Consider the following 22,832-nt stretch of genomic DNA (forward strand, 5'->3'; position numbering starts at 1 on the left):
AGGCCTCTCCAGGCTGCAAAGGAGGCATTTTGGTAAACGTGCTCACTTTTTAAAAGTCTAAGTAATTTATTATAATTTTTGTGCAACATTGAATAATACTGTCTATCCTCTGCACAAGAACGAAATCTGTAACAGTCCTCTAAATTAATGATGAAAGAATTTTAAACTATTGAAGGGATTTCAGAACATCCCCTTGGGAGAAGATTGGTAGAGTGGGGTCCCGTTCATGCTTCTCTTAGGTACTTCCTGAAGTGCTTTTCCATCTTTTCATGATTCTGCCCCTTTCATACTGGAAAAAGAAACAAGGCTTGTGGCTTGCAGACTGAAAGCCTTCACTGTCTAAGGAAGCTTGAGCCTGTTAACTGAGAGAACATACTGGATTTAGAGCAAAAACCTGTCCCTAATCCTGGCACCATCATGAATCAGAGAACGTTAGAGTCATTTACAGCTGCCTGGCATTATTGCTGAGGGACAAATTGAAACTGCTGGTCTGCCAGGCCTGTCAACACCTTTGAAATCTGCTGCCTAGCCTGGTTCCCCCAAGGACCTCTTTGAGGGAGTGAAGGAGCCAAACTGACAGCCAAAGACAGAGTCCACCTACTTGTCCCTTTTTCTTTTTCTTTGTTTCTTTTCCGCTTTTATAATTGCCTTTCTTCTTGCTTGTTTTTATCCCAACACTAGTGCTGTAATACTAGTAAGTGGTTTAATTAGAAGATTTATTAACTTGTGTTTTCAATATTTTTACTGAGAAAAGTACCAAAAACTTAACATCAAAATAAAAGCTATTACACAATCCACGAGTTGGGTGCAGTCTGTCCCCTTTGAATTCCATGGCTAAACTCCCATTGGCTTTCATGGGAGCCTATTAAGGAACAAGCTCTTGTTATTTTGTAATATGCATGCCACATGGGGTCTCAATTTAGTCACTTAACTAAAGACACCTAAACAAGTGGCCTTTTATTTTATTTTTTTTAAAGTGATATTAATGAAATGGCTAAAAGGGAATACATGTGCCTAATTTTAATACACCCACAGTTGAATATGGTAGCCACAGTCCAGTATCATAACTTCATCTATATGGGTTGGCATGCATCAATCACTCTGATAATGGCTTCGTAAGCACATGCATGTCTAACACCTGTTGGGTGTATCCCAGAAATCTAAAATGAAAGCGGATAATAAAGGAGGGAAATAAATATGAAACACAAATCTGGGATTAGCTTGACAACAGTAATTAATGCCTATCTGAGTCTTTGCTTCATGGTAGTAGATAATCGCCTCTTTTCAGTTTATTTCTAATATTGCAAATTCTTATTGCTTTAAATATAAAGCAATTTAATCCATCATGAGAGCTGGGACAGTGTTTTCCTGGAAAAGGACTTTGTAGAGTTTGGTGAAGATCCAAGAACTGGTAAATTTAGAGCAGAAAGTGTTTGATGCACTTAGTTATTAAACAGCAAACTATAAACAAGTGGTTCAGTATTTGAAAGATTATGACCTCCAATATAATTAAAACAAAAAAATAGGTTTCCAAGTTGCAGTACTGTAAGCTGAAACTCTTAGAATTTACAAAGCAAATTTTTTGCTTTTTTTTGTAGGGTGAATATTAAAAATCGTTTTGTCTTTTTATGGGCAAATCTGACTTTTTGTTACAGCATTGCAGAAAAGAATTTCAAGTTCCACCAGCGAGAGTGGAATAAATGGATAAGATTATTTGCTTCTTTAAGTGAAAATCAAGATCTACATTCACACAGGGGGAATATGTAAAGTCTGTCACTTGGCACCAAATATTTTATGCCTTCACCATCTTCAGTGTATGTACAATAAGACGTGCTTCATATTGTCTCCCTTCTCAATGACACAGTTGTGATGGAGTTGTTTGCTTTTCAACATCTCCCAACAGTGTGTTATCGTGTTTTCGATTTATTTTGGTAAAGCCTGAATGTTGCTTTTGTGGAGTTGTGGATAGCTTCTGCATGTCTATCTCAGTTCTCTATGTTCTATTTGAACATCCCCAAGAAGGTGAACTGGATTCCTTCTGTCTTCCACTTACAGGTGAACAAGATGCCTTATTGTTTAGGAGAAAGGCATATTCCAAACTATTATAAGGTGTCCATCTTTCAAGCCTCAAGGAGGAGAGAACCTAGCCTCCAGAAATAGCTCTACTAGTGGTCCTGCTTTGACCTTGTTTGGGTCTTCAGAAACCACGTGTTCTAGGGCAGATTGTGCCGTTCTAATACATCAGTAATTAAGATCTTGTGCACCAAAATTTGCACGCTCTTCAGAGGATGTTCTTACACCCTGAAAATCTTTCTTACACTCTTCCTTGTTTTCTGAGCTCACCAGCCTCAGACTCCATGTGCCCATTAAAGTTGCCAGAAAAAGAATTACAAGAAAAAACTGGTACTTGCCATCTTCTGTAGCTTTATTCCATCACATCTCTGAGGTCCAAATAGGTTAGCTGTGTCACTCCTGTCACAGTAGCAAGTCCACTGCAAGTAACATGATCTATATCCATGGCGCCAAGGGGTTGGAAGCCGTCTATTGAACTTCTGTTGATGACCATTCCTCTGGGAATCTCTTGGTTGTCACGATTGCTGGGACATGACGCCACCACAGGCCCTTCATCACTGACACTATGAGTGTCCTCAGTTGTTTTGGCATCTATCTCCAGCACCAGCTGTCTGAAGTTGAGCACATTTCCCTCATTAGCCCTGACATCCAAACCAAGATTTTAGTACCAGCAGAAGTTTCTTTGTTTCTCCTCTTTGAATAAAATGTGCATTTTATGAGAGGCAATAAATGCAAATAACCATGGGTGGGCAGAAAGTCTGTTGGAAGCTGGAAAGAGGACATTCTTCAGCAGAGACAATGCTTTTCTGGGTTGCTTCTGGGTCTTTTGATAGATTTTGGAGAGTTAGAGCACAAGAAAAGGAGTCCTCAGCCTTCAGTGATAACTGCCCAGTATTCATTCCTAGAAATGTGTGGGGAGTCTCAGGAAGAATACTCATACTACTTCCAGACATCAGTGTTGGCTTGTTCTGCTTCTGTTACTGTTTTGTTATCATTCTCCAGGAAAAAGGCCAACCCTAGATGTTATTGAAAAGATTAGTGTGCCTTTGAAGATCTGATTAATTGGGTTACTATATTTTTTTTGATCTGTTGAGCTATAGGAAGGAGGAATCTGCTTATAAAATTAACAGTATCATCTGTTTCTTGCAGATGAACTTCTGGATTCTGTTCCTCAGATTTCTGAAATTGTTTGAATTGTTTCCATTTGTTAAAGACTTCTACATGAAACTGGTACTAATGACCCTCACTTCTATCCTTACTGCAAAAATGCATCAGCTTCCTCACTGATACAGCTGCCAAAGAATATATGTTTATTATTGGATGTTGCTTTCTCCTGTGGGGTAAGAGAGTCTGTTTCTATGTATCATATCCATTCTTCATGAGTTTCTTTTGAGAATGATCCTTATTTCTGGCTCAGAATTCCACCTCAGTTGGAAGCTTAAATTCTTATCATTATGTCTGTCCTCCACACCCTGAGTGCCAGTAAAGCTCTACCTTATTTCCTGTTTCTCTTCTTACTTTAGATTTCTGATGGAACCAGCAATTCCAGATATTTTCTGACACTCTTCCTGTCAACAGCTGAGTGCTCTGGCAATATTGTCACCTGTGCATGCAGAGTACTCATGTAGATAAGAGACTGTCATGGCTTCCTTTGAGACTGCATCAAGACTGCATCCATGATCCAAGTGAATCACATTAACTCTTAATCTAAGCAGGGTGATAACACTGAGAAATGTCATCTTTCCAGTAATCAGCTGAGTCTTCAGTCCACATCAGTCTGATGTGGAGCTCTTTTCAATTTAATGAGACCCTGGGCCATCCTGGAAGCATCCGGGAATAGTGCTGCACTTGGCAGTGGTCTTAAAATCTTCATTTTTATGAAGAACTTCCTTGACCGCTCTGCAGTAAATATGCAGCTGTCATCTGTGCTCACATTGTGTCAATATGCATGTGAGCAACCCCTGTAAAACAGAATAACAGCTTACTTAAAAGTAATAGAATTTCTTTAAAATATGAATATAGATTTCTTACCTTTTATCTTCACAGTGGACATTAAGGAAGACAGAGAATATTTTTTTCCTCTAGAAAAAGGAATAGAAGGCAAAATACTCTAGAAGGAAACATTACATGGTCAGAAAGCAGGTATTTCCCATCTTCTTCCATGGCATAAATGTATTCGTGCACGTTTATGAAAAAAACTTCATCTGCTGGTAAACCATCTCTCCCTTTCCAATATTTTGTGCACAAAAAATACGGCTACAGCTGAATATTAGCACATTGAATGGGCCTTCATAGTGCTTTTGGGGAAGCATTAGCCAGGGATGCTAAGCTCCACTTCTTGCTTTGAAAGTCTGCCACATGAATAAATATCACCAATCATCACTGTTTGTCATTAGCAAGTAACCAGTTGCAACTACTGGGATCTAGAGGCAATTTTTTTTCTGAACATGTCTTTCATGCTGACATTTGCTTAATTGGTGGCAATAAGGCAGCTAGGCTTGCCACTGGGGTGAGAGAAATCTGGCACCTGCTCCATCCTGGATATAAATATTCTAGAAAGATCCTGTCTACTCCACTGGATTTGAATTTTAGCATGAGGGGGTTATCGTGGCCTGCTTATGTTAAATGCCCTGTTGCTGCCTTCTTCTAATGCCCTTAGGAGACTTGTTTCACTTTACCCCATTTATATGGCTGGCAGCCTTTTTGCAGCATGGGTATGAAAGATTTTGTGATAGTTTTCTGTGCTGTGTTTAGGAGCTTAAATTCAGGACTTGGAATTTCTCAGATAATTTCAAAGTAACTCAGGACCTCCCAGGATCTTTCCCCCAGTTAGAAAAGAAAAAGGAAGCCATTGCAATGGTTTGGGGGCAGTTATACAAAAGGTTACCAAACATTATTGCTTGTACTTGATGACTTCCAACTGCCCTGCCACCCACCTTCTCACTGAGCCAGAAGCAAATTTGAAAAAGAAACCACTGTGCATCACTTCCCTAGCAGAACATGTTGCAGACAAAAGGAATCGAAACCACAAGTAGAGAATTGGATTTCCCCTGCTTTCTCCAAAATAAATATTTGTTTGCAAGAAAAGCAGCCGGAATAATGACATATGTACCCCTGACACTAAAGGCTTGTGTATTTGTGCCGGCTGCCGTAGACATGTGATAATCCACTGAGTGTTATCTAAGGTCAGGCTGAGCTCCATCACCCTAATTCTGAAGTCATGTCTTCAGCTGCTTGCACCAAGTGGAAAGCGGAGGAAGGACCAGGTAGTACAGAAGTGATCTGTAGCAAGTGGAAAGCAAAATGAGCAGTGGGGCTGACCCTTTGAGCTGCTACCTGTAGTGCTCCACCCAAAGAACAATGTCATTTCCCCTAAAGCAATTGTGAAAAAGAAGAGGACACACCACACATCTCTGGGGCAACATTATTTGCTGATTGTCTGCTTGAATGAGCTCGAAAGGGATGACCTCAGTACAAAAGTATCCATACCTAAAACAGGTGCCCAAGCCCAGTGGGGACCTCACAGACAGTGTCTGGGGAGGGGATAAGCACTTCTGGGAGTTATCTTGCAAAACAGAGGTGATGAATTTGGACTCTCATTGCTCCCTGTGGTACAGGGGCTGACCCTGAAAGAATCCATGCCTTGTTGAGCAGGGTGCATTCTTTTAAAACAAAAAAACCAAAAAAACCAAAAAAAAGATTACCACACATCTGTGCTTTGTGCAGTAGCTTAGCAGTTAAAAGCATTGAATAGAAAGTGCACAATACCAGTTACAGTCCTGTTCCCCTTATACTTTCAGTGGGCTTACACTCCAGTATTCCATTTTCTCAAAGGTGACACAAAAGAGTTTATTCCTTCTCTGAGCAGCTGGCAAGGTAAAAGGTTGGAAGTGAGAGAGATAGCAAATCACTGTTGCTAGCTAAAGCAATCAGCTGGGAAAGCCTTCTCTGATCCCTTTTCTGAACTCCAAAGAGAGTGTTCTTCAGCAGGCAGGTGAGTGTGCTCCTGGTGAGGCTGTGGATGTGGCAGATATGCTTATTCTTAAAAAATCCCTTATCACATGAACCCTCTTCATTTAACTGTATTACTTTTTCTTGCAGAGGGGCAATAAAGGAAAAAGATATGGCAAAGAGATTTCCATTAAAGAGTCAATTTTTGTAAGCAGCTGCCACATGAGATTATCTGGAGCACCACAATTAAGGCTTTTGCAAACTGAGGGAAATGTTGTGGTGGCTCATATAGCAACATTCGGTAACACTTAGCCAGCAGACATTTTTATGGTCAGCATGCACTCTAAATTCATAGCCTTTAGCTTCATTTTTTTTTTCCTCTTGTCCACCATTCCAGTCCTTATCTTCAGCTCTGACCTGGCACAAATTTGCACAGACGAATCTCCATGTCATCAGAAAGCCAGAAAAATCTGTTCAGATTAGAAGACGGAAGGAGATTTAGCAAGAGAGTCTCTTTTGGATCATGCCTGTGCCTTCACAAAAGCCATATTTTTATTATGCCCTTACATAACCTGTCCTCTGATTCAAATACAGCTTGGATAAAAAAACCTCCCTCGTACAAGAACATGACCAGCTGAGTAAATAGAAAAAACTGTCAAACTTGTGGATAGTACTTACTGAGGCCCTAACTATTTTGATACATGTGCCGGCATAGAAATGCATTTTGGAGAGAAATAGTGATATTGAGACACATGAAAACAACCGGTAAAGGCTACAAGTTAACCTGAAAACATATTTCTGGTAACACAGCTAAAGGGGAGGGTGATGTGCTCAAAGGTAAATTCAGGTCAATTGGTGTCTTCAAAAACAAGACTTAGACGACTTATAAAATGAAGTCATATGCAAAGAGGGAAAAACGTCAGAGAAACACCAGATTTGCCACAGTGTCTTGAGAAGGGGAAAGAGGGGGAAAAAAACGACAAAAAGAACCCAGCAGGAGAACGAATATATTCATGCAGTGTCAGTCTCTCCAGACAAGAAATGGTGCCAAGCAGAACCACATCAGCGTGTGGCCGTTTCTTGCACTGACACTAAAAACATCTGTTGAGGTACAGTGTTTATACCATCTGCCAAATATGATTTTTTTTAATCTTAAAACATATGCTGGAAATTGGAAAATTTGGGCAACAACAAAAATTAAAAATAGGAGCGAGTGGCCAATAAATTAAAAGTGAGAAATGGGGGAGGATGTATTGGAGAGAATGTTTTCCACATACTGCATCATGGTTAATTCAGGTCATCTCAGATCAGCAAGGGAAGGAAAGGAAGCTCATGAAGGAATTTGGAGATCACTCTGAGTAGTTAAAAAAAATGAAAGGATGCTCTGCATGTCAGAGGCTCATAATTCAAACATTGGGTTTCGAACAGTTAATCATAAAACCCAGAATTTTAGCAAGACTTTTGGGATATATTTAATTTAAGACACAAGAACTGTTGCTGATGTTGACAGCAATACTGCTACTTTTGCAGACAGACATATCTCACACTTTTTGCAGAAAAGAATATAGTGAAGTACCTAGCTGAGCCAGGCTTAATATTGGCCCTGCAGAAATGGTGTCTCCATGCTATTTGGCTATATACTTACTCGAATATTAGATATTTACATAAAAAAAAATTATTTACAAATTCCTTGCCTTCGTATTTTGTTCTCTGGTTAAAGTAACTAGAATGCAGAAATCACAATTATTCAGTACGAATAATTGGCAGATCTGCCAAAAATCTATTATACTCTTTCTAAGATATTTTTGAAATAAAGTATTTAAATATTCCTTATTAAAAAATCATACTATAGAGGATAGCTAAATTTTGTTTCTGAAATAAAATACATGTGTATAAGGATATTATTCAGTGAAGTTATCTAAGTGGTCAGTTTCCGAAATACCAGAAACATGAATAAAGAGAAGTCAAGAAAGTAACTCAAATCAGTCTCTCTTTGGTATCATCTCAGGTCTGCAGTATGTGGTGCATGTCTGAAGACAGAAACAGATAACAAATCCACTTTGATATAGTTTGTCCATTCAGTTAATTCCACATGAATCGGGTTTCCAGGAGAGAAAATGAGCATAGGGTGAAATCCAGGCCCCTAGAAATCAAAGAGAAATATCCCACTGCTTTCAACAGAGTTGAGATTTCACCTCTATTATAGTTTCAGGTGCAAAAGATTAATGCTCAGTGACTCTCTGAGTGGTATATAATGAGTTGAACATAAGTTATCAAAATCTGCATTGCATTAATTGTGTTGTATATCCTTCAAGATTTGATTCAGTTTTTTCCTGTGCCATTTAGTACACATTCTATTTTTGAAAACCACAGTAGAAACGAATAGAATTATTGATTATACACACCACAACTAACAGATTTTATTATTTTCTTGTATCCAGTGGGACAACTTTAAACTTTGGATTCTGGTAGAATATGGCAGATGGAGGCAACTTATTTCTAGGAAATATAAACACACTGGGCAATATCAAAATTTAACTCTGGAATGAGACAACTGGACCAAATGTGAGATGTTTCCTAAGGGCAACATTTGAGCTACATAATTTTCTGCATAATCTGATTTTTAATGACTTTACTGGAGGTGTGCCAATTAGGTGAGCTTTTTGTTTCTTCCTGAATCTGAAGAGAATATTTTTGTATGGTACTCAAAAAAGCAGAAGCCAGCCTAAGCCTTTGGATATCTCTACCTTTTTCTTCAATGCACCACCACTGGAAGAAGTGGAATTAGCACAAACACTGGAGAAAAATCTTATTTGTTCTTAAGACTACACTGTTCTAAAATATCACTAAGAAATAGCATATTAGCTGATTTTTCAAATCATGATTTCTGTTAAAGTTCAAGATTTTTCTGAAGTTTTACAGTAAAGTATTTCACTGATATACAGTGAGAGACTCTCCAGTGATCTTGGAAGAATGGCAGCATAGATCATGAAGAAATAAGATCATGCATCTTTTGATATCTTTCTTCTGGTGAATGCTAAGTTTTTTGTGTCACCCAAGCCTGGGCTGAATGTTTAGTGATTTTGAAATGTCCTCACCTTCAGGACTGTGAACTAAATGTGAAGATTATTTCCACTTCAATTTGCATTCTTATTTCTCAGAGAAAGTTGGCTAACCCTTCCTTCTCTGCTCCACAGATGTTTGTCTTCTTCAATGAGAATCTACAAGCTATTCATTGCATTATTTAAGCCTGAGGTGCTCATGGAATTTGGATGACCAACTGTCTATTTGTTGACCTTTGTTCTCGAACCAATTTCACCCACAGTGAATACAAAAAAATATATATTAGAGTGATTAGAAAATTCATCCACTATTACTTGCTTGAGCTTAATTAACCATAATCAGTGACTGATTTAGGTCTTTGATAATTTCAAAAATAATAATAAAGTACTGGTGGCATTTAAGACTTTTCAAAACTTCAGACAACATAAAGAGAAACAGTTTAAAGTTTCACGAAACTGTTGAGTTTTGCAAAACTTTTCCCCCTTAATTTGAACCATCATCTTCTCAAAGAAAATTGAATGAAAAAAACAACAAACATATTTTTGTAATTAAGCAGAATACTGAGCTATGCAAACAATAAAGATCCTTGTTTGAAATTAATTCTTGTCCTGCTTCTGGGATTACCAGGGGAATAAAATTATAGCAAAACAAAACAGAAAAACCTACTACAGCCTAGAACTTACATTTTACCAGAAGCAAAAGGAAATTTAGGCTAAATAGTTTTGAGTTCTATTCTGTCTTCAAAAAAAGTGATTTTAGAATTTGTTCTAAATTTGACAAAATGAAAAGTGTCATTACTCCTGTCATCAGAAGCCAAAGTTGTGCCTCTGATTTTTTTCTTTAGACCTCACTAGTTTACTTTTTCCTCCTCTGTACCCAAGAGACATATTTAGGTGGTTCTCAGGAATGTGTAAACAAGGACGGTGCATTAAATTAATAGATATTTGTTGCCTAAACTTTAGAGGAAAAAGGTCCCTCCTAGGGGAGGAAGCCTGCCTGGATGTGGGAAAATCCCACAGAGGGAACTGAAGTGTCTGCTTCTTTTATATTGATGTGAAAATTAAAGAAAGTAAAAAAAAAAACCAAACAAAAAACCCAAAACAAAACAAAACAAAAAACCCCAAAAATATCCCCTGTAAAATAGGTTTTAGAAACACAGAAAATCTTTTTTTAGAAACACGTCAGGTTCCTTTGAGAAAATACTACTTGTTCATTTAAATAGTCAAAAATTCAAATTGACTTTGTAAGTTTTAGTCTCTATGGATAGCATAGTATTAATCATATCAGTTTTGGGGTCTCGGTTTTCAGAATGTGCCTGCCTGAGTGTGCCTACCTGCATCAATCTTTTGCTCTGTTGAAATCTTACTATCTCTTCTGTGTTGAATCACTTGAATAAAATATTCCTCCCCTTATTCTTTGTGTACAGAGCTGCCTTTTAGAACACAGCATTTAGCAAACTCCTCGGCCCACAAATTTCTTCTTTTTATCCAGTTGTCTTGCCTCAAGTGCCTCAGTTGTGCTTGGGTTCTCAAGAGTCCAAAGTCAACATTGTAGAGGCACGGGCATGCTGAGTTTGTGGTTGAGGGTACATCCAAATATTGCTACATCCCAGATTTGGTTCAAATACGTAGTGTAGCCCATTTATTCTAATTAAGTAAATGACATTTCTGCAAAGGAAAGAAGAATGGGGAGAGAAAAGGAGCAGGAATCGACTGCTGAAATTTTCCCTGTGTTCAAAAACATGAGCATTCCTGTAACATTACACTGACTCTGTCACCAGGGACCCAGGGGCCCAGTTTCAAGTTTTAGCTCAGTGCTCCAAGAGTCCTAAGCCACAGAGCTATGCCCATGACTTAATATTGCCAGCATTAAGCAGATTTTCCGGGGAAAAGTACTTTTTTCAGTACTTTTTTTTTTTTAAAAAAAATCTTGTTTTCTTCAAGTTAAACAGTCCTATTGCCTCTCTGAGGGCCAGAGGCTAACACATGGAATAGATACCAATGAACTGCTTCAATCTCACAAGCTAATGACCATGTCAAAATTCCTTCATTCTCTTCCTCTCAATGTGGGACTTCAAAAAATATTATTTTCCTTAATATCCAACCTATCAGCTAAATGTTTTGTTGAGCATTTTAATACATTTTATGTAAATATATTATGCGCATTAAAAATGCTTTACAAAAGTGACCTTAAATATGAAAATTATGAACTGCATGTTAAAAAGGTTTCTTATAACAGAAGGACCTATTTTTCAAAGTGTTAATTTATCTTATTACTTTCTTTAGTAGCTTTTTCCATCTTCCATTTCTTCAGGCTGGCATTCAGTGGTATAAAGCCTCGCTGAACCTGTGGCTATTTTTTTATCCTTTTAAGATAGGGTATTTTGCTGTATCACTCACTACATAATAAAATAAATGGAGGAAAACTTTGCAGAGCGCGTTCTGCCAACTTATCCTAGAACGTCTCGGCTTGTTCTGGCGCAGAGCCCGACCACCCCAGCAACACGGTGTGTTCCTGGCCTCCTGTGGGCCAGCACCTCCCCACCTCCTGCTCCTGAGCTGCTCTATCACTGACTTGCTGTGTGGCCCTATGCAAATAAACCAGCCATGCCACAGCTCAGTTTTCCTTACTCATAAGGATGGCAGCTCTCACCTCCAGCACGAGAAGACTGAGACTTGTGAAGGCTGAATCCAAAGGCTGTGAGCTACCAAAGCTTTGATCTTGCAGCTGGTAGGGGCACCAGTCAAATAACTTTTCATAATACTCTGCATACGTAACTCGGTCTAAAAATGCAATAGAAAACCTGCACTCTGTGATTGTTGTTAGTGATTTAGCTACCATCAAGAGACTGTTTCCACAGATTCTAGTACTTAACAGTGCTTTCAAAGAGATACACAGAGTATCCGTATCGGTCTTAGCTGTATCAACGATATTAGGATCCAAAACTTAATCCAATCCCTTTGATTGCTTTTACAGAATGCAAGCACACATTTTCCCCAGGTAATGGGTAAATGACTTGGACCTGCATTTAATAATTAATCAGTTTTCCTGGGCACTGAAGGGACAACAAATGAAGAACAGACATAATGCAGTCCATTTGACAGACCATATTTTGTCAGAAATATAATTTTTTAAGAGTGTTATGAGCCTGAGCTCATTTATGCCAGGATGTATTTCTTTTTTGACAGAAAACCAGAATTATACTTGTACTTGTAAGACTGAAAATATGATTCTAGTTAATGAAGGAAAATGTATTTCCTTTTTTCACAGGAATTAATGTTTTCTGAACAGACAAAAAAACTTGTAATGTCTATTGTTTAATTGCTCCTTAAAACAGATAAACTAAGAATGCTTTTGCCTTTTTCCAGCCCAAGAAAGAATTGCAGTTGAGGATCTGCTACAATAGGTTTATACTTTAGAAGGTTTACTCTCTAGGGATGAGTTAATGTTTCCAGGGAATGGGATAACAATATTAGTTAAAATGTCTTTCTCTTATAAATTTGAGCTCAGATTGTTGAAAATGAGGCAAGAATACTGAAGCAGCTAATTAGTTTGGCTCCCAAAGGCACCAAATAGTAGCTCCTTCAAAACAATCTCCTTCAAGTGAACGAGATTCTTGGAAATACTATGACATACATCACAATAGCTCATTGCAAACATAGAGCTGGAGACTGTCTCCTGCCAATAGCGGAAGATGCTAGAACACAATAATTAAACTTCTTGTACATACCTTTCTTGATTCCTGGAAGGACCATTTCAATAATATCAATTTTCACCATTGATAGCCACAGAAAATAAGTGTGGAAACACTATTTCTGGAATACACAAAGTGGTATGAAACCAAAGCAGGACTAGAATCTGAATTTGAATTCAGCACTATAAAAATCCAAGATAATGACAACATTTTGAAATTTAGACAGCCACTAATAGAACACTATGACCAGGTATAAGTTACAGCTGTTTCAGTAAATAAAATGTCTTTTTTTTGTATTTTTTTATGTATTGTAGAAGGAGCCGGAACCTCAAGGGTATATTAATTTATGGAGTCTTTGCTTAGAAGATCTTGCTTGAAAGTACTTGATAAAGAAAACTTGTATCTGAGTGTGTAAGCAAAATTAACTCTTTACTGATGCTTGACTTCAATGCCAAAGTAAAGGGAGTTCAGTATCATTACTGGGCAAGGAAGCAGAAAAAAGAAGGAACTATCGGAGACCTGGGGTACAGCCAAGTTCTCAAGAAAACATACTATTATGGTTCATTGTACTTTAAGTTAATACAAAAGAATCCCAAGAGATAGACTTATTTGGAATCACATCCAGGGCCTTTGTTCTTTTTTTTTCAGCAGGAGGAGAACATATACTAGCATTGTTCTGTTCTTATAATTACTAACTCGGATTACTGTAGCACAAATACTGACATTTCTGAACAAATAATGTCATTTATGTGTTCTATGAAGGACTGTCAAATATCAGTGAGATCTGTTGAAAATATTGAGTATCATCACAGTTGGGATCTTTTAAACATGGGACCTGAGAAAATTCAAAGGGAAATCTTACATTGTATGTGCCAAGGACAGACACAAAGTCCTAGCCTCTTTTTTTGGTACATCTACAACCTTGAAATGTTTAATGCAGTTTTTGGACGTTTTAATGAAAAAATAGAAAACGTGTATTCTGAAATGTCAAGGAACATATAAGCTAATTTATAAGGTCACAGGGGCTTAATTTTGCCCTTAAATATGGTCTTCAATTCTTTGTATAATGGAGAAGAATTGGACCCATCTGTTTTTACCAGTAGAAGGGAGACAAATGGAGCAGTTACTCAACAACTGAAAACCATCTTGAGATACACACACCAACTTAGACTAGAACTAAAAAACAACAGCAATATCAACACCATCACCACAATCTTCCAGCCCTTTGACTGGTACTTATCTGACCAATAATGGCCAAAAGCCATTTATCATTGCTTAAACTACTTGATGATAAAACCAGAGTCTGGAAAATATCATTACTTGATCTGTTTGGTAAACTTTCAAATATTTCTTTCAGAAGATTTGCCAGGCAAACAGCATAGTATAAAATTTAGTTTTATTTAATTTGTGTTTTATTGCTTTTGATTTTAACTTTCCCCTTAAAAAACAGAGACATGATTAAAGAGCTACAGCTGAGTGGAGGTACAAAGCTTCTGTTGTAGAAAGCTGAGTCTGTAGATCATGAATTTTTAGGTGCATTCTAGTGCAGAAAATTGTGCTGCAGGAGTTTTTAGTGGGTTTAGACTTGTGTCTGAAATGAGCCAGTTGGGGTGAGTGCAATCTCTTACTCAACATTTTTCTTTGCGACTGCTGCTTTTGGTCATGTCAAATCCAAAATGTTAATACATCCAGACATGGGGACCACCAATTCTTTATTTCAAAGGGATATCACATTATCCATTCTGTAGTTTTCAGAATAAAAGAAAGGCTGTCAACAAACCAGTGCTTTGCAAATACCAAATAATGAAACTTACTATTGAGCTTGTTTTTCTCTGTAGGATTGAATGAAAATAAATCTTATATTTAAGCAAAACCTATCTAAATCTCCTTCCCTCAAAGCCCAGCATCTATTCTTAAATTGTTTGATGATTTCACTGTCTTACAAATAGGAAATCCTGGCTGCTAAAATAGGAAATCATCCATTTGGTTTCATTTTAGATATCTCCTGTTAAAAAAAAAAAAAAAATTAAGTCAGATCCTTAATTTTACACATATGACTCAGGTCAAGAGCATGAAAGGACATTTCTGGACAAATTTTATTAATGACTCTGTAAATGGCAAATATTTTCTACCTATGAATGTGCTGTGCTAATTACAGAGTTTTGATGAACAATACGCAGGGCTGGGGTGTGCAACATATTTTCTCAGCTGCCAGGGGGGCTGCAGAAGAGGAAGGTTCCCAGCAGAGGGGGAGGTACTGCAATCAAGTTTTCTCTGGGCTTTACAAAGGACAGGGTGAAGTTTTGAAGCAAAAGAAAAAGAATCTTAGAATCACAGAATCATAGAATGTCAGGTTGGAAGGGACCTCAAGGATCATCTGGTCCAATCCTTCTGCTGTTTATATGAGATGTTCCAGCACCCCTTTGAGTTGAGGGTGCTGTGGGAATCCACCACTTCCCCTGGCAGATCATTCCAATGTCTGATTGTCCTCAGAGTGAAAAATTTTCCTCTTGTATTCAAACGGAATCTCCTCAGAAGAAACTTGTGCCCACTGTCCTTTGTATTGTCCATGTGATTCCTTGTAAATAGGGAGTCTCCATCTTCTTTGTAGCTGCTCTTTAAGTACTGGAGCATTGTACTAAGGTATGCCATAAGCCTTCTCTTCTCAAGCTGAACAAATCCAGTCTTCTCAAACTCTCCTCACATGCAGGTGCTCCAGTCCTCTGATCATCCTCCTGGCTCTTCTCTTCTCTGCATCCTCTCCAGCCTGTCTGCATCCTTTTTGTACAGATCATTTGTACAGAATGGTCTGCCTCAAAAAACTAGAATGGGAACCTGTCAGCTCCAACATGGAGATCACTCCTTGAAGACTGTGTTTCTTTTTCATTAGCTAAAGGTGAGAAAAAAACCCAAAGACTGGTAGTATTTAATGTAGATATGACAGCATTTTACTTCTCAAGGAGAGATCTGATGAGTTACTGAATTTAGAGCCTCTTTGTTTTGACAGTATCTTCATTTCCTCAAGTCCTGTCTGAAAAGAAAGGCATGTGACAGTGATTTCAATACCAATTTATGTTTATGCAGCACCTTTAAAATAAAAGCTTCCTACAACTCTAGCAATTTCCATGGAAAAGATTTAAAACACTGTACAAATGCAAAAGGGGAAGTGGGAAATACATTTGCAAAACAGCTGCAGCTTTTCTGAAGGAACTGCACATAGGATATGCCCAGGCTTTGATTGTTCAAAGATTGTTTTATTTCTTCTTTAATTTTCTGGAATTTTATTTGAGAAGTACTAATCTGGTAGTACAAAAAATGTTCTGTAGTCAATTGTCAGAATTCTGAAAATGCACCACCTTTTGCATAAGGTAGAAAAAATTCTTAGATATGATAAAATGTAACAGAGTACAATAATTGAAAGTTAAGAAAGGGGTTTCACTTAATAGTGTATCCAAGCTCACAAGTATCCGATGTCACATTTTGATTGTCACCTTTCTGAAAATCATAAGCACCACTGGGAGACTGAAACCTCATAAAAGGTTTAATTTGATTAATCTGTATGACAGACTGTCTATAGAAAGGTTATGTAGCACATTTGGATACTTCTAGAGCATTATAACATAAATATTTAAATTTTTACCTTCCCATTGAAGTGCTTTCAATTACTAAAACCTTCTGGAGTTCTTCATCTCCCTTCTTAACTCAATTCTGTAATAAAAAAAGATGTTCTTCTGTAGATAGACAGTGTAAGCAGGTTATCTGATGTTGACTCTGATGTGGCTGAAGTGCAGGTAAAAATTAATGTAAGCCATGCACAACAAAGAGTTTAATGAATTGATCTAAACCAATTACATATGGAAATTAAACAGACCAATAAGCATAATTTCAAAGGTAAATTCAAGTGTATAATAATTCAATTTTATGCTTGAGGGCTTAATTAAATGCTTGAGGATGTTCAAAATAAATGACAGGAAAAAAAGTTTTGTGCAAACTCTAAAGCACTGCCTTTCACTTTTATGTTTCTTTTTTTATTTGGTTGTTCCATCCCCCAGTTCTAAGAAGGCAGCCTTTCTGTTTCAGTGGCACTCCATAGTCAGAAGGGACTCATACCCATGCAGATCCTTTCCAAGATTGGACCTTTATTTTGTAGTTGCAACAAAAGAAAAAAGACATGAAACAAGTACTGTTAGTGAAATAACAGCATTGAGAATACACAGAAGTGATTAAAGCCTCCACAAATGCATGTCCAGGTTGATAAATAGCTCAGAAAAATGGGTAATAAAGAACTGCAGAAATCAGAAATAGGAAATCAGCTCACTCAGAGCCAGGTAGAGCACTGCAAGCTTGGATAAATATCACTAGTTAGTCTTCCAAGAAGCTTATTCAGAAACAACTTTTGAACTGTCGATCAGCATGAAAATGGGCCAACAGGATCCTCAGAAAGAAAAGTAATAGAGGTAGTTCCCAAGCAGTAGTAACTGTGAGTCACCTTTGATTGACACCATTGCATCTAGCAAGGATTTTTAGATTCTGTTTATTTCTATTAATGAGATAAAGTATTTGAAAATATGCTTTGTGCAATCACAAGAATACAGTAACTCATTCTGCGACATAGTATGTTGACTTTTCTTCCATTTAAGTAAATCTGATTATTTTAAAGTGTTAGACTAACCTCATGCACAAAATAAACAAAATATTTGACAAGTTTTCATGAATCATGAGGTAAAAATATCCCAAGTGTACATGATAGGGTCTTTTGACTGCTCTGTACGTGACAGAAGTTTTATTGGCTTTAAAAAGCCAGGGCTAGACCCTTATATTTAACCTGGAAAAGCTCACAGTAGTTGCTGTAAATGTCACTCTTCCCTCCTCTGCATGTTGGCCAACATTTGGTGACACTGAAACTTATTTGTGAAGAGCAACATGCCCTGACAGTCTCCCACGTTCACTGAGAACACAAAGCTCCACTGAAACCTCCTTTTGTGCTTATTCTCAGAATTAAAAATAAATAAATGAGATTAATAAAAATTATCTTCTCTAATAATAAAAGGAGCCATCATCTCGCTAAAAATAAGCACTGGAAACAAACCATAAAAGCTACAGCTTTAATTAGAAACACAGAACATTGAATATGTCTCATTCAAACCTTTGGCTTGGGTTCCTGCTTTGAAAATAGCATAACTAATCTTGGCTAAATGCTGGATTTGTTCTGGGCAGGCATCAGGAGCACCCAGGCTCCTCATCACTGCTCAGGCCACCCGGGCCCAGGGTATCCTGGTGATCCCTTTGCCCAGGCTCCCTCACTCACACACTGGAAAGAGAAAGGCTGCTTGCTGGGGTCCATCCACCCCAGACACTGCACTGAGCTTCCCATCTTCTGTCAGCTAGAAGGGCAACCTGTAAGATTTGCCTAGTCTTGAGTCACCTCTTCTAGATGTTTTTAAACGGAGAATGTGTCTCATCCTTTCACCACCAATTTTTCTTGCGTTCAATGAGAGAATGTGAGGCAAAAAGCTGCTATACGTAATAAGGAGCTACCATCCTCTTCAATCAGAGTTGCAGGGATTTTTGACTCTCCCAGCAGTTGCTGCAGGGCAATGACCAAAATAGTCCTGTTGTGACAGAGTTCAGAACCTTTCGTTCTGGGAGGCAAAATTTAAGAAACCTTTTCCTCTGACTTTACCTTGCTGACTACCAGTACAGATGGTACATCTTTGCAAGATATCTGTTATTTCTAAGCATTTCATTTCACTAGGGTGTAAGAAGCCACAGAGAAATACTGCTTCCAAGATAGGAACATTCTGAGGCTGGAACTGCCTTCTGCTTCTCTATTTGTATAGTGTGAAACACCAGATACTGAATCCTGAACAGAGGGGTTTTTAAACACTACCATAATACAAATAAATAATAACTGAATAAAAAACCCTTTTGTTGGCATATCTTTTGTTCTTCTTTATCATGGGCATCTAGTTACATTGCAATAGAAAAAAATGTTGGCAGTAAAATACGGCAATTTATAACTGATTAGATTTTTTCCTACATTCTTTAGATCCATCAAAATTTTTTTGTTTGGTTGTTGTTTTTTTTTTGCATTATGGCCTTGATCTACCATGCCTTTTAGAGGCAGCACTCTCATGCTTAATTGTTAGGATTGGAATCTAAATCACTTCTTCTCTGAAGTATCTTTCATCTCTTATATATACAATACAGCACACAGAACTGATAACCATACACCTTTTAAGTGACCTTTGCAGACAGTAATCATTTCATAGAATGCCACTGAAATGGTGAAGAGGGATACAGTTATCTTGCAAAGTACTTATGAACAATTGTACCTTACAAGCTTTTATGTAGCCAAATAATGGTTAAAAATCTACTGACACTCAACCTATTATGCTATGAAATTCTACTTTAAATTAATTTGTGATGACTTTTCACCTTTCCAATTAACTTTTTATATCTGTTCGGTGTGTATTGTACTGCAACGTGGTAGTCTAGAGAAGAAAGGTTTTAAAATAACATGGGACCCAGATGTTTGCTGGTGACCTGGTACAGCATTGCTGAAAGCTAAGGTTGCTGTAAGGCAGTGTGTGCACCCAAATCTTTTGAGATGCTGGCAGATAGATAGACCTGGCAGGGCTGTGGTAGATTTGGTTAGCCAAGGCTGTGTGACAGCCATGATCCCAAGACACAAAAGTCCACTTTTATTTCCCCCAAACTGAGCTCAGGTTCTGTAAGCATGCATGTGTACACATGCATGTCTCCTTACATGCGTGTGTAAGGAGAAAGGACAAATCTCTCCTTGTGCTCTCTGAAATCAGTGAGAGAATCTCCAGTTAATCTAAAAAGCAATAAAATTGTTTCAACGGTTTCAAACAAAAATAAATCAGAAAATGGTTTCCAAAACTAGGGTAAGAAACAGGAATGAAGAGAGAAAACTGAATGCACTAAGAGGAGTCTGAGGACCAGAAAGTCAGAAAGTAATTAGTTTGTGAAGTAGAAAATAAGTATAAATGTAGAAAAGCTGTAGGAATAAAAAGGATCAATAGCTAAGGGGAAATATGAATTCTAAAGAGGAGGACATAAAAAGTATCAAGAAAAGTTATTTAAGTAGATTAAAGCAAGATGATAAAGAGAATTTTGATGAAAGGATAAGAAAACTGACCATAATGAAGATCAGGCTATGGAGGTATATGTGATACATGTGTACAAATTAGCAGAGACTGGTAAAATTAATTTCTAACTATTCAAAGTTCTGGCAAAAGCAATCTATGAAAGATCAGGGATAATTCTGAGGATTTTTGCAAAACAGAAACTGTAAAAGGGCAAAGACATTGTCTGTCTCACTGACTGCTTATCTTAAATTTGTCTGTTAGAAAGCATCAGGACACATTAACTAACTAATACATATGACAGGATGTGACATGTAATTTCAGAATTAAACCAAAGATTTGTTGCAGTGGCCAATAAGGGGTACCTCTGGAAGAGAATGAAAATAGAGAATATATACAACAATAACTTGTGGCTCAGGTATTCTTTTGTGTTTAGTGAATTTTTCTTTCATTATGGTGTCTGGTTTTCTCTTGAAAGTCTTTCAGGCTTTTACCATGTGCACAGTCCTGCAGCTAGGAGTTTCACATATGAAGTACAGGTTGTGTCAGGACCCATGTAAGATATGGGTAAAAAAACAAAACCAAAATGCTTTGCGTGTACTGATAAGAAAAGAACATCAGAAAGCCAATCCTGCGTCTTTTCCAGTCCTGCATCTTTTTTTGACAGAACTGTTCCAGTGATAGAAGGAAAAGTAGATGAGATATTAAGCTGTGATTTTAGGAAGTACTGGATGATGATCACCTTATTTTGTCATAAGGAGAATAAGGAAATAAACTATGTATACATAGAACTGAAAAAATAACTATTCGTTGCTTGCTAACAAAATAAGGAGGCAGTTCTGACAGAAGCCTGGAAGGTTACTGAGTCTATAACATATCCTTATTAAGATGAGTGATGCTACATGTATTTGAGGATTGAATAGCACTCTTGTAAAAGTTACTCATGACATGAAGAGAGAAAGTATTATGAGTGTCAGTGGTGTGTTGGTATCAAAAGAAATAATATTAAAAAGACTTTCATAAATCTCCAATGGAAATGGAGGTCTGAGTAAGGACTTCAGGAAAGAATTTCTAAAATATTGTAAATAGTCTTAATTCTCAGATCAGTTTCCGCTGCAGTGAATCTCCTACCTCAAAAAGAATGGGTAATTTGTGTTGAATGGTTTTAATCCTAAACTGATGCATAACAGTGTAGCCACGCTGTTGTCAATGGAATAAGGCCAAAGCCCACCACCAGTTAAAGATCTTGAAACTGTGTTTGTTTTGTTTTACAAAAGAAAAAATTTAGACCATAAGAGAAAGCTTAAGAAAAGGAATTCTGGAATAAGGTTACTGGGTGAAATATTTTAGAGTATATCTTGGAATATAAGAAAATCTGAAATACCAGGCATGCAAAACCAACAGTCAGTTTTGTGAGTGTTAAGATGTTAATTATACATGAAACAAATGTATGCATCTGTGTAATAAAGCCAGAGGTAGCTGAGTGCCAAGTGATTCCAGAAACCATTTGTGCTGAAAATTAAGGGCCTGTGCTGGCCAGTGAGCAGCCATATGAAACCTAATTCCTTTTCCTTCCCAACGTTCAAATTGAATCCTCAAGTCCAGATCTAGAAAGGTATTTAGGTCTCCCATTTTTTTTAGAAACCGAAAGTTAGATGTTTAAATAGGTACTGGGAGCCTGAAAAACTCTTTGTATATCTTGGCTTGTATATGCAACATTTTCTATAGGCTTGTGCACAAATCGTAACCATTCAGAAACACCTGGGGAAGGAGAAAGGGAAACTAATCTCAGAACTTCATATGTTTTTTATTACTAGGTAACTTTCCATTCAATGTATTTGTATGGAATGGTTGCTGCACTTGGAGTCTGGCTTCCAGGGAGGCCAGCTTACATCACAGAGCTGGGAATAAACAGCCAAAAGTTCAGTACTCTTTAGTAAAACCCAGACCAAGCTACATGATCTTCAGGCATAGAAACTATATCTTTTGCAGTGCTGTGGAGTGCTTTATGAGCTGTCAGTAGATATGGCATGACTTGCATTCCAATTTCCCATGGCTGCAGTGTGTCGCCAGAAGTATCTTTGTTAGTCTTGAATATGTTCTGTGTTTGGTGGACGGGGGGCAGGACAAGGTTGAAATGTCAAGAAATTAATCTGAAACTATGTTCTGGATTTCTTCCATGCTGTGGGATCCAGCCCATACTGCAGGTGGTGGTCCTATAAAGCAGTTGTTTTTCACAAATCATTCTGCCTGTTCATTAATTTCATAAAAGAGATCATTTCCCTGCAGTCTTTTTTTAAGAAAAAAGCTCTCCAAACTTCTCTACAGAGTCTGTAAAGAGTTACACCTCACTTGTCAATGCATATGTGAAGGCACAGAGAAGTCATTGGATATTTTGGAGCTGCACGCTGAAAAGGGAAACAAGATCTGTAAGAATTGTGGAGAATGTAAGCTGTTTCTCATGTAAAAGTTCAGATTCTTCACTTTAGATCACTGAAAATGCAAAATTACCTCTTTTTTAAAGGTTTATTAAACAGGTTAGAAAAAAAAGCCAAAACAAAACAAAACAGAAATATTTGATGTTGATTCCTGGAACAGACACAATTTCATCCATTAGCATTTTCAAATGAGGTTCCAAATTGAGAGCTTCAGACAGGGTTTGTAAAGCACAGTTAGTCCCCCCTTTTTTTGTGAAATATTTGGATATTCCAGCATTCATTTTTGTTTGATCCCAGAGCAAAAATGGCACTGCCCCATTTTTATTGTCTGAGAAAATAATTTAAAGAAAAATTGCTATCCAAGAAGGCCCACCAGACAAATCACTGGATCTGGGTCCTAGGAGATCTTTGTAAGTACCTTCCTTGTCCAATGAATTACCAAATAAGCCTTTCTATCTCTCCTCCACAGACATTAGTGCTCAAGTAAATAATTCAGTGTTG

At 37.5% G+C, this 22,832-nt stretch overlaps 1 long non-coding RNA gene across 4 annotated transcripts in view; it reads left to right on the forward strand.

Moving 5' to 3' along the window:
- Positions 1-22,832, forward strand: part of LOC139796950 (uncharacterized) — a 228,709-nt gene that overhangs the window by 170,770 nt on the left and 35,107 nt on the right. Inside the window, exons 6-7 of one of the 4 annotated variants that reach the window (XR_011726223.1) lie at positions 3,287-3,413; positions 4,120-4,211. The exons of 2 other annotated variants lie outside the window; for them this stretch is intronic. This is a non-coding gene — a long non-coding RNA (uncharacterized lncRNA). Of the gene's footprint in view, positions 1-3,286; positions 3,414-4,119; positions 4,212-9,221; positions 9,623-22,832 lie in introns of those variants that run through there. One more of the 4 variants, XR_011726221.1, reaches the window with a different exon arrangement.

Source organism: Heliangelus exortis, chromosome 5 (genome assembly GCF_036169615.1).
Source record: "Heliangelus exortis chromosome 5, bHelExo1.hap1, whole genome shotgun sequence".
Lineage (NCBI taxonomy): Eukaryota > Metazoa > Chordata > Aves > Apodiformes > Trochilidae > Heliangelus > Heliangelus exortis.